The sequence below is a fragment of the Pseudopodoces humilis genome, chromosome 10 (assembly GCF_049639895.1).
Source record: "Pseudopodoces humilis isolate 2021_Gansu_Grassland_sample_001 chromosome 10, ASM4963989v1, whole genome shotgun sequence".
In the NCBI taxonomy this organism is placed as follows: domain Eukaryota; kingdom Metazoa; phylum Chordata; class Aves; order Passeriformes; family Paridae; genus Pseudopodoces; species Pseudopodoces humilis.
In genome coordinates, this window is record NC_142209.1 from 23,262,901 (window position 1) to 23,274,227 (window position 11,327).

The 11,327-nt window shown below is 42.8% G+C and overlaps 1 long non-coding RNA gene across 1 annotated transcript; it reads left to right on the plus strand.

The window, feature by feature from the left end:
- Positions 1 to 3,873: 3,873 nt before the first annotated feature.
- On the plus strand, positions 3,874 to 7,894 carry LOC148183709 (uncharacterized). Its single transcript, XR_015773364.1, has 3 exons — positions 3,874 to 4,003; positions 6,702 to 6,772; positions 7,808 to 7,894. It is a non-coding gene; the product is annotated as an uncharacterized LOC148183709 (long non-coding RNA).
- Positions 7,895 to 11,327: the final 3,433 nt, after the last annotated feature.

The following is an 11,327-nucleotide window of genomic DNA, read 5'->3' on the forward strand; positions in this document are numbered from 1 at the left end:
TTCTGTGATTCTGGATCTGGCTCCTTCATACTCAGAATCCCAGTTTTACAGCAATGCCCTCCCCTTGTGCAGGTTCAGGTCCAGTGAACCCCCTGACTCGAGCAGGTAAAGCAATATCAGGTATTTCATAGAACACCTCATAACATATAGAACCTCTTTGGTCCTTTTAATCTCCTTTCTTTTTTCAGCAGCAGCAAACAGCTGGCCAGTGCTGGGTGACATTCAGGGGGACAGCTGGGAGCCTGTGAGGGGGACAGGAGACTCTAAACACATGTTTAAACACGGTGCTTTGTGCCCAATAATCAGTAACATCGAGAGGGCGACATTAAACAAAATAATAAATTGTGTGCTGGCCCTCAAATTGGATCCCTTTTTTTTTTTTTTATTTGATTTTGCTAGGATTTATTCCATTTGACAAACCATGCTGTTTAGAATACAATAGTGGCATAATCACAGCCTGGGGCCCTCATTCTTCAAGATAATGGGATACTTATTCATCTAAGGCAGGTACAAGTCTGTCCTTGGCTTTCATTTTACAAGATTACTTGTATTTCTGTCTCATTTGCAATAGGTGATATCTGTCAGAAAGCAATTTTCACCCAATTTGGGATTCTTAATATTTTCTCTTTAAGCTCCTTTGTTGTTGATTTTTCCTCCCCCCACTGCCCGACACACATTTTGCAAGCAACCTATGGACAAGCTACCTTTTATTCCACCCCCTTTTAAACAAACAAACCAACAAACAAATAAATAAAGAGCATCCCTGGCCCTGTTTACACAGCTCAATAATTTATTGGTTAAGTGTGACAGCGCAGGAATTTTTCAATGTACAAGGATTCCTGACTGGTGTGTGCTCCACTTCACCCTCAAGAAAAAGAGAGCAGTGCTCACTTTTGTTTGGCCTGACAGTCTGAAAGTTCAGAGCTAGGAGCCCCTCGTGCCCCCAGAAATGTGCCAAAAAAGCAGTTTTTTAAAGGCCAGCTGGAAGGCCTAAGCTGAGGTCTTGATTCAGGCTTTGATGGCTTAAACACAGCATTTTTTTTCAAGTAAAGATGAATGAAAAGCCAGGTTTTGGGTTTTTTTTGGGCAGAGAGATTTTTGCAGGTATTGTTGGGAAATTAAATCAACAACAAAAAAAATTGATCCACTAGCAAGATTCTACTTCATGCTAAAAAAGAACTATTTGGTTGGATTTATTTTTTTTAAGTAAACATGAAGTGAAATGCGGAAAAATATGTGATAATGTGTTCGGACCCAAAAGGCATCTAGATTAAATTCTAACTATTTGGGATTTCAGCCCTTCCAGATTCCCTGTGTGAAAGGCTCCTCTCCTTTCCTTGCCTGCCTGTTTTCCCTGGCTTCCCCTGCAGCCCTCCCTGCTGGTTTGGGATACCCCAGGTCAGTTTGTCCTCAGATTTGATTTGCAAGGTGCAATTGTTCTTGCTGAAAGGTGCAATGGGCAGAGGTGAAGCCCCCTGCCACCCCTGGCTCCTGTGCTGGGCCCTGATGCAGACACCACACATTCCTGCAGGTAACAGCCCTGCAAACGTCCTGGGAGGTGCAGGGGCTTAAAAACACAGGTGGGAGCAAAGAAAACAAATAAAATTTGGGAAATGGAGCTGAAATCAAAAGCACATCTCTCGTCTCTCTTTGCTTAAGCTGTTTAGAGGAGCTCTGTGTGCAGAGGAATTACTTGGAGGTAACTCAGACACCTTTCTTTTCTCCGTGGGTGTCTCTGAAGGCAAAACTAATTCACTTCTGCTCCACCAGGTCTCCCCTCTATTGTTCCCCACTAATGTAATTTTTTTTTTTTTTGTCTTCAGAAACATTCCTGCCTGTGTAATCATCTCCAGCACAGAGAGCAAGGAGAGGAAATTAAGATATTATTGAGGGTTTGAGAGATAGCTCATGTTTCAGAGTGGATCAGAGGCTTTTTTTTTTTTCTTTCTCCCTTAAGGTGCCTGTTATGGGGAGGTGAGGCCAATATGTTGTATGGTTTGCTGGGGTGGGAGGGCTGGGGTGAAGCAGGGTTGGTCTTCAGGAAGCTGTGATGCTTCTCTCTTCTCTTGACACAGCAATAAATATGTCCTTAATTCCACACGTGGTTGTCTCTACAGCAGATAATCTCTTGGGGGAAGAGTTTCACCTCTGGTGGTCTCCACAGGGAATCACAGGAAGTTTTCACTAAAAAGCTTCCAGTTCTCCTTGGGGAAGAGAGGACTGGACTACATGAGGTATCAGGCAAGATTTTTTTTTTTTTTGGTGACATGAAGCAAAACCAAATCTGACAAATAACTTCTGAGTATTTTTTTTTGGCCTTCAACAAGGCTGAGCTGGAGGGAGCTGAGCTGCTTCCACCAGGCGAGTGATTTATCTTGCTATAGGAAAGTTCATTTTTTAACCAAAGAATGAGACTGCACACATGAAAATCCATCAGCAAAGGTTTTTCCAGGGTAACACAGTGTATTTCAGTTTTCCTCATGTTTCCCAGGGCAGCTGTGGAGACCTGCATGGAGATTTTAAGGTGGCTTTGAAACTGCTTTGTGCTTCTCTGCTTGTCTTCATGGTGTCATTGGAGAGATGGCCTCCTGTCGCCAACAGCCACACTGGCCATGGCCACCAAACCACGGAGATGGACACTTGGCTTCCCTCACAGAGCCTTTGTGATGCTCACGACCTATTCATTGACTCCATAAGAAAGAAATAATTGGAAAATTAGCATAAATATTGCGTGTCAGACTAAACTGCTTGCAGCTGCCTTTGAAATAAGGGGTGGTGTATGGGTTACTGTACAAAAATGATAGATAAAAGTCAGCCTGGGAGTCGCAGGTGCCTCAGCTGGGTTTCCTGATGGTGGTGTACTCTGCTGAAATAACCTCGCGCTCCCATGTGTTTCCTTGTGGACATGGGGCAGTCCCACACTGATATTTCACCTTACCAATGCAGAGAGAATGTGCTGGAAGGAAAGCCAAGCTGAAGGAAATCTGTACCTTGCTTTTTGCATCTGTGTGTGACTGAACTAACTTTGCTCTAGGCATTCCCTGCTCAGCACTTGTTGGGAAGGTGATTTGGAAAGCCGTGCGGAGTGGATGCTGCTGGAAGCTCAAAGGTCTGTAAACATGATCTCTGCTCTGCTGGCTTCCAGGAAAAGCACAGTTGAGAAATGAACTTGGCTTGTCCCAGTGCTGCCCTACTCCCAGCAGGAAAACCACTTGGGGTACAGGTTTGTGAAAGAGGAGCAGGATTAGGGCTGCAAGGGGGCAATAGAGTCACCCTGCTCCTGGTCCTGCAGCGTGGATGTGAGTCTGGGACCGGCTGGACTTGGCTGAGCCTCCTGGATGGGTCTTTGGTAAATCAGGGCTTGGAGAAAACTGTTTCCCCTGACATCTGCTGATTTTTATGGGAGTCAGAGAGTTGAGCACCTTCCAGGCTCTGTGTCTAATCCGGTGAGCCTGGTGCAGGCGAGATGCAATCCTGCCTTTTCTGCAGCTGGACACTCTCCCACCACTGTGGGAGTGGAAATATTCTCCTCCATCAGCTGCAAAAGGCACAGAACAGGCTGCAGTCTGTGGAGAGGCTGGGATTCATCATCCCCATCATGCCCCATCCTCACCTGGGGATGCTGGTGGCAGAGACTGGAGGGTTGGCAGTGGATAATTTGCCAGGGCTGAGCTAAAAGCCAGCTTTTATCCAAAAAGGGGCTACAAAGCGTGGAGACACCAGGTGAAACGTGAGCAAAAGCCCCAAGTGCTATACAGACAAAAGCTGCAGGTAATTAAGTCAATTAGGCATCATTAATAGATGGGTTTCTCTGACGTGTGCCTTGCAGCAGGTTAAAATAAAACACCAGCACGGTCCCTGCTGGACTTGCAGCTCCTGGAAACAGAGACAGCCCCAGTGTATAACAGGATCCTCACTGCTGTTCTGGGGCTTGAATAACATTATGGTGACTTTGCATAGATTTTTTGCCTTAATGCAAATAGGGAAATGATTTTCTAATCAGGTAAGATTAGGCTGAAACATGATAGCTAGAGTTTGGGTTGTTAATGAAATATGGAGAAGTAGCCTGTACCTTTGTAAACTATTCCTAAAAATAATGCAATGTTAAAAAAAAAATTGGTTTCTTTGGCTACCAGGCATGTGAGAGAGCCTTGATGCAAATCTTTGTAATGAGTGCATTCCGATGAGCATTTGAAAAATATATATGTATTTATTTGCATTGATATGTTTATATGGCTTTACATATCAACTTAGTCAGGAAAAATTGAATAAAATGTCTCAGGTCTGGGAAATGAGAAGAGATTATGAAAAGCAGATTTAATATAGCACCGTTTTTTGATGTTTGTGGCACATTTCATCATATTGCCAGAGACACCCAATTACACAGCTTGCAGAGTAATCAGCAAATGGGGAATCCGAAGGAGAATATTAACTCTGGTCTTTTTTTTCCCCTTCCTCCTCCTCCTTCTTTAGCAAATATTATGTTATGCCTTATGGAAATGGATCAAAATGCCACATGTGCAGTTAATACTGAGCTCTGGAGCTCTTTCAAATCTTATTTTTCCCCTCACATTGTATTTTTCTGGAACAAACCTCCTGATAACTTTAGGACATGGTCTTCAAGGCCAAAACACCACCTTAAACTTCCTGCAAGTTTGGGTTTCAGTTTTAGCTGGTGGCTGACTTTACCATCATCAACCTTGCGAGAGGGAAAAATTGAGTTATTAATTGAAGATAACCACATACAAGGACGCGATTATAGTTCATCCATTTATTTCCCTCTTTGTGAAGGCAGGAATTTACTGTGCAGTTTGGTGTCCTTGATGGTCACAGACACTCCTTACCCACAGGGGTTTTAATATTCAAAGCAGACCTGTAACTGCAGTGGAAAAGGAGATCTAATGATTAATATTTCCCCTATTGTGGATAATAAAAAAATACCAATGGCTGCAGTGTAGGACAGTTGTGGCTGGCTGGTATTTTGGGTGAATGTGATCAACCAGTCTTCAAAGGCACTGATGGAACTGGGTCAAAATTACTAGCACTAAAATTTTTGCAGGCAGGGTTGTTCCCAGTCTCTGCCCACATTCCCACTGTTTTCTGCCTGGTTTAAGAAAAGGTCACTTTTCTTGAGAATGTCTGAAAAGTGATTAATCATTGTTACAAATGCACTTGCGTTTCCTTCCAGATTCCTTTTTCCCTTCTATGTGTTTTCCTTTATCTCTACAGCTGAGTAAAGAAACTGGGAAATTATATTAATGGGGGATGACATTCTGAAATGGAATAATTTGATTTTTTTTAAAAGAGCTTCATTATTGGATGACTTCAGGAAAATACAGATAAAAAATATTTTTCCCATCTACTTTACCAGGCATTGGCCTATACCCAAGGTGAAAAGCCCATGAAATCACCACCAAGAAGTAGTTTCACCTTTTAGGTTCAAACTAACTCTGAAGGAACAGGACATAGAGGAACAAGTTTGCAGAAGCTTTTCTGCCATCTCCTGGAGCACAGCCCTCCATGCCTAGGTGTAGAAAAGCAGGGCACATCTTCACCAAAAGAACAGAAACATCCTCAAAATCACATGGAAACCCCAGTTTTTTGGGAGTGGTCACATTTATTGTGCACCACTGCCTTTAGATGTGCTGTCTGCTCAGGTCTTTCCTACCATCACCTCACCAGGCAGGAATTCTGTCCTGGGTTGTGCAGGAAGGGGACAAGAGGTGCTGCAGCCACTGTGTCTTGTGACCAAGGGGGACTTTTCACCTGCCACCCCAGCTGGAGATGTCAACCCCAACAGCAAGAAGCTGTTATTTAGCACCTTTTTGTGCAGCTTCTTCTGTGTGGTCCCAGCCTCAGGTTAATGAATGCTTCACACAATGCATTTTTCTTGATTTTTTTCCCTTTTTATTAGCCGAGTATGAAAACAGGCAATAATTTTACAGAAAGCAGGACTGGCACAATTGGTACATAGAATCATGCTGCAGCTTTTCAGAAATGAATATAAACTCTTTTTTCTTCTTCTTTTACCTACCAGAATAAATAAATATGATACACATTTGAGTTCCTCAATAGTGAATTCTAAAGCACAAGGTCTTACACTACAGCTCAATTTTACAGCAATCTGTACAGTATATTACTTTGATTTCCTTTTTGCAATTTAAAAGCCTTTGTTCCTTTTGCAAGATGGGTTTGACATACAAACATGGATACACTCAGGAGCTAACTGTACACCTTGGGTCAGAACCTGGGGAAAAAGAAAGAATAAACTGATTGCCTCCTGCATGAGAAAATAAACTGAAAAGTTATTTTCTGTTGCAGAGACACATCTAAAGTTCTGCCTTATGAGATGGCCCCACTCAATTGCCAGAGCAGTTAGAAAAGGTTTTGGCCATTCCTGGGGCACCAGCTGCACCATTTAACTCGCTGTGGGTTTATTGTGTGTCTTACAGAGATTTTGAAGAGGACTTCCAGCCTGGAACCCAGATAATTAAAAATATAATCACTTTTTTTTTTTTTTTTTTTGTGTGTGTGTTAGTATATGAAAAACTGTACATTCTTTACAAATTAATGTGGGGGTTGAGTGTTGTTCCCAGCTGTGGCATTGCTCCAGTGGAACTGGTGAGATAATTCCCCTCTGGCATCCCAGTGGCAATGAAGGTCCTAATTTGTGCACCTCAGCTTTTGCTTCTCTTTCCCAGGAGCCCAGGAAATCCAGGGACAACGTGGATGCTGCTGCCTGAGCAGCTGGGAAGCAAACAGCATCCTCAAAGTCTGTGGAAAGCAGGGAACCTGAGTCATTGCTGGGCTGTTGTGTAACGCGGTGGGAGAGTCGCAGCCGCCGCACGGCAGAGCGGGGGATTTTTTTGTTTGTTTGATCTTGCATTGCTGAAATTTTTGGGGGTTTTTCTTTTTGTTGTTTATTGCACCAGCCTCTTCTTATCCTTCCAATATGGATTTGGGCTGAGAGCAGACCCATGCAGAGAAATAGCTTTTTTTTCACTCAAAAGAAAAAGAAAATGATCAGGAGATGTATTATGCTGCTCTAGAACAGATCATAAAAAAGCAGCAAGGGGCACATGGAGGGCTAAGAAGGGAGGAATAGAAAAATCAACACAGCTTGTAAAAACCAGCAGGAAAGTTCTGTAATTGACTTTTTTCAAGCTTAATTGAATTATGTTTCATAGCTACTGTAATTAAACTAATAGAATATGGTGGATTTTAATTTGCATTCCTTTTCTAGAGAGGTTTATTTAATCCTTTATGTATGAACCCTTCAGAAACGTCCTGATGTTGCTCAAAATTGTCATGTCAATGGAAATACCACATGTGGAACACAGGGACAGAAATAATTAGTTCCCACCTCTATGTCTACCTACTTTGGTGTTTCTTCAGCAAAAACAAGCAACTCTTTGGCTAGCTGCAGTGGCAACACATACCTAGAGCTCTTTAAAATTCTTCACATGGTGAAACATCTAAATGAGAAAGGAGATGCGGAGGGATCTGCTTGCTGATGGTTATTTTCATATTTGGCAGCATTTTTTGTGTTTCCTACAAAGCAAATTTTTCTTGGCGGAAATATAGGAATAAAGAAAATACCTCTCTTTATTCCCATATTTACCATCAAGGACATTTCCTCTTCTTAGCCAAAAAAATTATAAAGATAAAAAAAAAAAAGGAAAAAAAGATGTTTCCTTTCAGCTTCCCGGCATCGTTACTGGGTACTTTCTCATTTAGCATTTCTTCTGCACTGTTTAAATATTTCCTTTTTTTTATTTAATTAATACCTATTTGACTTCTCTTGCAGCATAGATAAGACATTTAATCGCATACTCTTGCCCTCAGTATTATGACTGATTTTCTCCTGGGCCTTCATCCTGCAAAGACAAGGTATAAAACCTTTATAATATCACTGAAGGAGGGTTTGGAGCTGTAGCTGCTTCACCGAGGAGAGGCAAAGCAAACAAAGCCATAGGAAAGGCAAAAGACCAGCAGAGGAAATCTCCAGATCTCTAACCTGTCTCCAAACAGGAACTAGGGAGATTTTCCCAGATTTCCCACCACTGTTCTTAAAAGATTGGGCAAATTATTTTTCTGGCCTGTGTGCCATGCTGCGCATTTGTTTGGTGCTCCTTTCATACATTAAAAAATCATCTTGATCATTTGCCTCACAGAAAACAAAACGTTGCTTCCCTTTTTACATTTAACCTCCCCGTGGTGAAGCTGTCCCAGGAACTCCCTGCCCTCGTACCAGGCTGGCACAGCACCCAGAGGGGATGGAGAACTCTTCTTCTCCCCTACAATAATTCAGTTGCCTGGTGAGGTAGGATCTCTGTGTTACACTCCAAGTGTTTTATGCCTGTGATGGAAGAAGCCACGTCATATCCAACTAAAATGTTTGTTGTGTCAGATCTCTGTCTGGAAGTGAGGAGGGGAACCTCAATCTGTTTTGAGTCTGAGACTCATCAGTGACTTAATTTTCCTAAACAGCTGGGGCTGTTGGAAGAAAAGGGGATAAGCAGACCTCAGACCTCAAATGAGGACATTTGCAGGGGTTCTTCCCACCTGGAGAAACATCCAGCTCTGCCAAGTTCAAAGAGGAATGGTGCAGAATCAATCCTTTCAGCCTTCCCAATACATACACAGTATTATGTTGAAGGGGGAGTTTCTCTCTATGTTTCTTCATAATTTTCTTTTGGTCAGAAATAGCCCAAAAGCTCAGAGACCTTACAACAATATGCAGGAAAGAATGGGTTTTGACAGATAATTAATTATTATACTTTTGCAAGCTGTGAGCCTAAATTCTTGCATTTTTGCATTTCTAAATAAATGTTGGCTTTTCAGGTCAGCTCATTCCCCTCATGGATGTTTAAGGTTGACTGTGAGAAGGTAAACCCCAAACTTTGCACAAAATAATTCAGTGACTCATCTGTACTTAAAGCAATCTCCTTTTTTTTTCCCTGTTTATTTTTAAATTTTAGATATTTTCATCCTGATTCAGAATGGGAGAAATAATCTCCAGGTGGGAATTATTCACACGCCCTGGTTCAGGACCAGCTGCACCTCAGTCAACTGCTGCTCCTCGCAGAGGAGATGAGGATGATGCTGAATAAATGCCCCTACGGACTGATGGAAATCCAAATGTCTCCTCTCCCAGTTTGCTTCCTGAGCCGTGCTGGCCTCATCCCAGTGCTGGTTTTTAATGCTGTGAGAGATGCTCCACTGGGGACGTTCCTGGTAGCAGCTCCAAGCCTCTGTGAGGAAGGAGATCAGCAGTAACACAGGGGTGAAGGGGGTCAGGCTCCAGGGGCTGTCGAGATGTGAAGGCTGTGAATGTTAAAATGAATTTTTGCACTGAGGCACAGGGAAGAGTTTCCCTCCTTGGCTCAGTGGGGGAGATCTCGTCTCCCTCCAGAAGATTGTGGCAAATCTAGTGCCGGATCAAGTGAGCTTATCTCCTGTGCTGCCTGTCCTCTCCTTGCAGGAGCAGCCCATAAATCCAGGCATACTGACCTTCCCGTGGCAGATGCTGTGGTATCCATCACAAACCCTGGTAAGGCTGTATCTGCCCTGGTGTGTGCTGGTGCCTCCCTTTCCAGCCCCAAGGGCACAGAACAGATGCCTGTCTTACCTGGGATGGTGCAAGAACAGCAGCAACCCTCTGCTCTCTGCCTGAAACACCCTCTGACATGAGCTGCAGTTTCAGGGGCATCTTTTATTAATTAAAAAAGAGATCAACTGCAGATCTGATCTCATACCAAATTACCTCACTTGTTCACTGGCACCAGGGAACAACATCAGAAGGGGTGTTAACTAAATTTGTGTTTGCTTTGCTCTGGTAAAGCAACTCCACAGCCAAGAACATTGCAGAGGTTAGCAGGGCACAGAAAAAAATATAGGTGAATAGAGCCTTTTGAGGAAGGAGGAGGAAAATCAAAGCTCGGTTTGGGTGTCCCTGGTTTGGGTGACAGCAAAAAATGAAAGCTGGGGCTTTCTTTTTGGACAGAGAAAATGTGCTTTGGTGGTTTTAATTTACTCAGACTCCTTTGAAAGGGGCAGCCAAAAATCTGCTTCCTACAAATACATTTGGTTTTGGCAAAGTGGAGATTTCTGCCGGTCACAGGGGCTGATTTGACACAGTCAGGAAAACTAAAGCATGAGAGAAAAGCCCCAAACTGAAGCTTTTGGCACGACAGAAATATTTATGGAAGACACTCCATTTTCCTTGGAAGCTGGTGCAGCTGATGAGCTGCCCCCTCCGGAGGTTTGCTCCTGCTACAACTTTATGAGGGATAAACCATTATTTCCCATCAGACAGCTATTCTTACATCTCTATTTGTGTGAGTCAGGTGCTTTTTCAAGAAGTGATAACTGAAAACACTCTTTCCCTCTATGTTTAAATAGGTAATTCCACCCCCAGCTGCTGCCCCAGTATGAAGCAAGGTGGGAGTGAGAGGGGCCCCACTTGGGTGGCTATGGGTCTTCACGTTAAATCAATTATGATTATTTGCAGAGAGCCAGCACAGCTCTGCCCAGCCTGTTAGTGACACAGCCAGACCACACTCTTGAGATACAAACACACCACCTGCCCCAGAGTCACTCTGGATTTCTCTGTCCTAGGCAGTACTGGAGATGAGATCTGAATATCATCCCTCCTTAATGCTCAGGGTAATAGCAGTGAGTCCAAAATGTTTATTTGGTTAGGCAAAAAAAATAATAAAAAAATAAAAAGTGATTTAAATTGGCAGAAACATTCCTTCTCAACAAGGAAAACCACCCAAGGGTGAATGATGGGTCATTCCAATGAAATGACACAGAAACTGTTCAATGCAATAATTCTGAAGCTGGTGAATTTTGGTTACTTTCAAACCCTGCATTTTTGGCAAGTTCATCTATTCCCCCTCAATTCCCAAGAGAATATAAAGCCCCTGCTCACACCTGCTTTGCCTCCAGCAGTTCATAATTTTTCACTTGTTACATTTCCACCTGATAATTGCTTTCTGGACTGAGGGCTTGAGAATAGAATTTGGTGATCAGAGGTTTTTTCTAGACACAGCTTGCATTAATCAAGTTTTTTGTCAAAGAACCATAAAATTCATGGTGTATGAACATACCAGGAGTCCATACAAAATTTTTATTACTATCTATTGTCAAAGTAAGACCAAAACGCTCTCCAAAAAGAAAAGCCTGTAATTTGCAAGTAAAGTTTACACTTCACTGAAGATCAAAGAGGAAACAACATCTATCAAAAATAATCTGCAAATTTGGCCTTCATTTTCTCCCAGCCAGCAGCATTTGGCCAATATTTTGTCCTCTTTGAGCAAGTG